General features: G+C 35.1%; 1 long non-coding RNA gene across 1 annotated transcript; it reads right to left on the bottom strand.

The window, feature by feature from the left end:
• Positions 1-1,381: 1,381 nt before the first annotated feature.
• LOC140844411 (uncharacterized) lies at positions 1,382-5,395 on the bottom strand. Its single transcript, XR_012122653.1, has 3 exons — positions 5,216-5,395; positions 1,652-1,759; positions 1,382-1,403 (listed from the first exon to the last, which is right to left on the bottom strand). It is a non-coding gene; the product is annotated as an uncharacterized lncRNA (long non-coding RNA).
• Between the last annotated feature and the right edge of the window lie 689 nt (positions 5,396-6,084).

Below are 6,084 nucleotides of genomic sequence, written 5' to 3' on the forward strand. Positions count from 1 at the left end.
CTAACAAGGTCCTCTTATTCTTCAGCTTCATGACCAACCAGATATTTCCATAGCACTAAGAATAGATTTATCTTTTTCTCTCTTCCTCCCTCCCTCCTTCCTTCAACCCTTTCCTCCACATGCTCTTTCTTTCCTAGTGATTTATAATTTTTTTAAGTTCACATTGTATCAATTTTTTTACAAAGTCTGCCTACAGAATTCATATTTACTCATTCAGTTATTTATTTGATAAATATTTATTGGGCATTGTATTAGATTCTAGGATTACCATAATTAAGTACACTAACTGGGTGGCTTAAAACAAAAGAAATTTATTGTATCACAGTTATGGAAGCTAGAATTCTGAGGTGTTGGCAGGTCAGTATTCCTTGTTAAACCTGTAAGGAATCATTCCAAGCTTCTTCCTAGCTTCTGGGAGTTTTGAGTTAGGGACAAGGTCATGGAACAAGTGTCATGCCACTAAAATAAAGTATTTTTTCTGCCTATTAACAAAGGCCTAGTTCATTCTTTAACTTAACCTTTAACATGTTGTTCTCCCTTCTTCCAATTACATTAATCAATTAAGTGACATTGCATCCAAGACACAGAACAAACCTCCAGAGCCAACCAGGACAGAAAACAGAGCTCCGGAGTATAAAGGAACCTATATGTTAGCTTTGATGGGTAAAGAATGTCAAGATACAAATCAGCATGACTCCCTTGACAAGCTATTCTTAATACAAAACCTCAAAGAAAATATTAATCATCTGTATACATCATGTGTTATGCCCACCCATATTCAAAAACCTCTATAAAAACCCAAACCCTAAATCCTTTCAATGAACCTCTTCTCTCTCCTCTGAGGTTGCCTGCACTTCTGTCTGTGCACTTTAATTTTAAATTAAACCTTTTTGCTTCTTGGCTTACTGTGCTTTGTCTTTGAATTCCTTCTTATGACAAAGACAAGAACCTGGACCTTAGTAGGGCTTAGGAGAGCTAGGAGAGCTCCTCCAACATCAGTCTGCTGGAAATCTTTGTTTTTTTGGTTTTTTGTTTTTGGCTTGTAGCTGTATTACTCAAATCTATCATCTTCATGGGGCATGCCCCCTGTGTGTCTTCCCACTATCTTTCCCCTGCATTTGTATGTCTCTGTATCCAAATTTCCCCTTGTCATAAGCACGCCAGTCATTAGGTTTAGGTCCACCTAATGACTTAATTTTAACTTGATAACCTTTGCAAAGACCCTATTTCCAAATAAGGTCACATTCTGAGGTACTGGGAGTAGTGGTCAGGGCTTCAACATACCTTCTTGGGAGGGACGCAGCTCAAGCCACAATAAGCACCAGATACTTTGCAGACACTTTTCTAATATCAGATACAGAGTGGTAGAAACACAGAATCATTGGCTTTTAAGGGGTTTCATTCTAAAAAGTGGAAGGAATAAGTAAATAAATACAAAGAAAAATAAGTATATGATGTCAGGTATCATTGAGTTATAAAGAAAAACATAAAGCAGATAAAGAGCATAGGAAGTGTGACCAGAGCAAGAGATATTGTTTTATATGAGCTTTTAGGGAGGGACTCTCCAAAGAGGTGACATTTTAAAAGAAGGGGATCACCATTCAAGTACCAAATCAGTACTCCAGTGAAAGAACATCTCTTATACAAAGACCTGGAAAGCGGAGGGAACTAGGCATGACTGAGGAACAGCAGGAAGCCCAGCGTGGCTAGCAGAGGCAGCAAGCAGAAGAATGGCAGCATACAGGGATCGCAGAAGTAGCTAGTGAGATGGCCAGAGAAGTATGTGAAAATGTCCCCAGATGTAAGTGAAGAAAAATAAACGACACAATAGAACTTACATGTATATATGCATGTAACTTCCTGTTTTGATTCAGCTCCTTTTTACAACTCACAAGATCTGTTTAAATCAATATGACTTCTGTTCTTGCCACTCTAATAATATATGTTCACTATTTAAAATGCCTCCGAAATTTTATTTTCTTAATATGCTTCACTTGATTTGACCTAATGCAATCATTTCACAAAATTCCTTAAATTCACATTTCTTTGGATTATTGTAAATAATATAATCTGTATAATTTTCCTATCTGTCTAACTTTGGTAGCATTTCCTATCTTTTCCTTTCAAATTTGGGCATTCCTTCAAAATTCAGTCTGGTGTGCTGTGTCTTATTCTTTTACACTAAATCCAATGGGAAGCTCACCAACTCTTATAATTTTAACATTTACTTTTATATGTAATGTTCTGGAATTTAAATTTAAAAAAAATTAAGGACTCTTTTATACCTACCTACAATTTCCACTGTTGGAATGACCTGCTTAAATAGCCTAAAATAAATTCAAATCCAAGTTATAAAATCTCATCTTCTTCAAAAGAAAAGTTAGATTTATTTCCCTACTGATACTCCCATTTATTTCTGAGATATTATTATTCAGACAGTATCAACTACCTGCTATTCATCAGTCATTTTGATTATTCCTCTTTCTCTTTGTCCCTTATGCATTTGGTCATCAAAATCTATTAATTTGTTTATTCAAAATACTGCTCTATTATATATCCTCCTATCCATTGATGCAGTGGTTCACAGAAATTAAATAATACGGTTCCTCATGTAAATTCTCTCAACAGTACTACAGAGGCTGAGGTTACTGCGTTTATTTTGTAGTGGAACCTCTAGTGGAACTCATGCACTCTTCAATCCCAGAACTCTAAAAGAGCTTTTTACTTACATCAAACCCAATGACCAAATTAAGAGTAGGTCTGACTTCCACTTTGAATAACATTTGTGGCAGAGTTTGCATGCTGAAAATAAATGACCTTTCAACAACAGCACTTCAAGCTGTCCCTTTTACTCCATTTGATCTCTGTAAATTCAATCATGATACGTCCCTTCTCATGCCTGACTTCAGTAACTTGAGTATTCTCTCTTTTTTTTTTAAATCTACCTTCTACATAATAATTTGTCACTTTCCCTTTGTCTTTTCAAATACCCACTTTTTGGATTAATTGATTTTCTGTATTGTGTTTTTAACAGCTTAATAGAAATGTGATATGCATAGCAAGCATTCTCACATTTACAGTATACAGGATTTTTTTGAGCTATATTCACCAGAACTGTGCAATGATGACTACAAACAATTATAGAACGTTTTCATCATGACAAAAAGAAATGCCATACCTTTAGCTGTCACTCCTAATTTCCTCCATCTCCCACACCTTTTGGCAATAATGAATCTGTTTTCTTTATATATTTAGCCTATTCTGGACAGTTCATATAAATGGAATCACATAATATATGTGCTTTTGTGACTAGCTTCTTTCACTAGGATAATGTTTCAATATTTATCCATATTGTAGTATATATCAGTACTAGGTTCATTTTCTATGGCTGATTGACTTTTCATTATACGGATATACCAACTATTATTTATCCATTCACTAGTTAATGAACATTAGAATTGTTTCCAACTTTTGACTATTATGAATAAGGTTACTATGAACATTCATACTAAGGTTTTTATATGGACATAATGTTCCCATTCCCTTGGAAATACACCTCTGGTGGAATCGACTAAATAAAGCCTGTTGAGTGCTCCTGCCACCTTGTGGCCTTGTCATTGTCCTTGATCAGAACCAAAATATCCAGAATTCACTACATCCCACTCTTTAGAAAGAACAAGGCAAAAACTTGGATTTACTGAATTTCTAAGAAATTCTAATTTTTATTCTGCATGCTATTATAAAATATACTAAGTTCATATAAATTCTCCTAGACATAAACTAAGGATCTGAAATTGCAGACATTATGATGTACTCCATGCCGCAATAAGAGTAAATGATAAATGAAACTGAGTCATAAAACTAGGCCTGTCTCAAGCTTATTCCACTTGTCTGAGTGGCTTAAGAGTGACAGTGGCAAAAAAGTATTCTTATAATACTCCTTGAAGAAGATAGTATTTTTACATACATTTTTTAAACAATTAAACTGGGACACAGGGAAGATGAAGTGTCTTGCCCCAAGGTGGACTTCCGGAGAGTGAAGGGTCAGACTGCCTCCAGAAGCCTGGCCTGATCAAACACAGCTTTGCTGCTGAGGGTGGGGTGGTAGCAGGAACCAACTTTTATTTTAAAGCCAAAATGGGGCATTCAGTTTGGGGAGAAAAATTAATATACACACAAAAACCACAGGAGGAGATAGGAAGTTAGGAGTTAAGAACTGAATAAAGTAGTGAGTAGCCTCTTGTTCCCAAATAAAAGCAGGATGTTTTGCTAAGGAGATGACAGGTGAAGTGTCTACCCTTTGATTTAGTAATTTCACTCCTGAGGGTTCATACCATCAAAATAAAAGTGTCAATGCATCAATACTGAAATGACTCTGTATGTGGAATCTAAAAAGTTAAGCCTGTGAAAAGAGAGAGTAAAATATTGAGGAAGAAAAGCAAAAGTATGACAAGTAGACATGTATGTTTCCTGTAAAATAATCATGACAAAACGTGTACATAAAAATATGTATAAAGAATTACATTAATACAGATTATGGGGAGCAGGGGTAGAGTGCAAATAGATTAAGAGACCCAGGAAGCAAGTGGCTGTCATAATTCAAATCTCAATTATTAACTACAGTTTTACACCTCTTCTGCTTTTTTTTTATGGATCCTAACTAAAGTGAGATACTAGAGCTAGAAAAAAAATTTTGAAAAACATCTCCAGAAAGGACAAGTACACATGTATTATTTAGATTAATTTCCAAGTTGATTACTTACGCCAACTTCTTTTTTTATTTAAAAAGATAAGCATGTAAAGCAAACCTAAAATATGCATTAGCTCATTAAAATTATCATTCACTCACTTCATATTACAGTGTCTCTGCAAAAAATTGATGAAAGATTTATACAACAACAAATAAACACCATGGAGACAACAATGCTTCAAATCAGAGCTCAAAGCCAGTAGACAGCAGAACCCAAAACAAGGAGTAGAGTACTGGCACTTCATCTGGCAGTTACAAATATATAACAGTGAGGAAACAGGAAAAGAACATGTCAGACAAGGAAAAATGATGCACAGCCTTGGTGGCAACTGAAGTACAACACTCCGGGAGAGACAGAGCAGGTCATTCTGCAGGTGCATCCACTTGGTCCATGGATTTTTCCATTTGGACTATAGAGAGAAAACATCACTCCATGGGAGAAAGAAAGAAGAGAAATGTATTTACCTGCCTCTCTCCCATCTCCAATTCCCCACTGTTTGAAGTTCACTTCATAGGAATTAACTCCTCTGCACCTCAGGACTGCATCAGAAGCCTCCTTCAGTGGGTGCTGTATATCAGGCCCCATACTCTGCAGTGTCATTCTTTAATCAAACCTGAAAGCAGAGGAGCAACACAGAAAGTGTGGAACACAGTCACAGTGAGAGAACAAGAATGGGTAGTCAAGGGAACTGGAAAGCAGACAAAGGCCCCATTCACCACAAGCAGCTTGAGTTAGAATGCAAATATGGACTGTGATTAAGATCTATGAGAAACATTACCTCTGGCAGGAAAAATTTATTTCTATAAAGTAATAACAAAACAAACTAGCCAATTTCATTTAGGACTATGAAATATATTATTATATTTATATTATTTATATTATATATTATATATATATATTATATTTATATATTGAGCATAAGGAAAACTCATCAATAGAGAAAAGGAAATCTCTTTAATGGATCTGATGTAAAGAGGCCAATTGGTTAGAGCCTGTTTATTCAAAGTTTAACAGTACACCCCAGTGAGTTAAATAAGAGGATGCTTTCATTTAAAAAACAATACTAAAAATTAAAAAAATTATATCTTAATATGAGCAATGTATTCTAGTAACATTTTAAAAGGAAACATTTTAACCAAAAAACAGATAACATTATTTCAGAATCAAGAAATCCTTATTATCTTAATTCAGCTTGGCACTCCATTTTAGCACAAGAGCAAAGGTGGGCTTAAAATATGATTCAATTTCATTCCTTCTGGAAAATTCTATGCTTTGCAACATTTTTTTTAAGCAGAAATAATAGCAAGTTCAAAGGCCTCATAGCTAGGAAGAA

This window comes from Manis javanica, chromosome 11, assembly GCF_040802235.1.
Source record: "Manis javanica isolate MJ-LG chromosome 11, MJ_LKY, whole genome shotgun sequence".
NCBI lineage: Eukaryota > Metazoa > Chordata > Mammalia > Pholidota > Manidae > Manis > Manis javanica.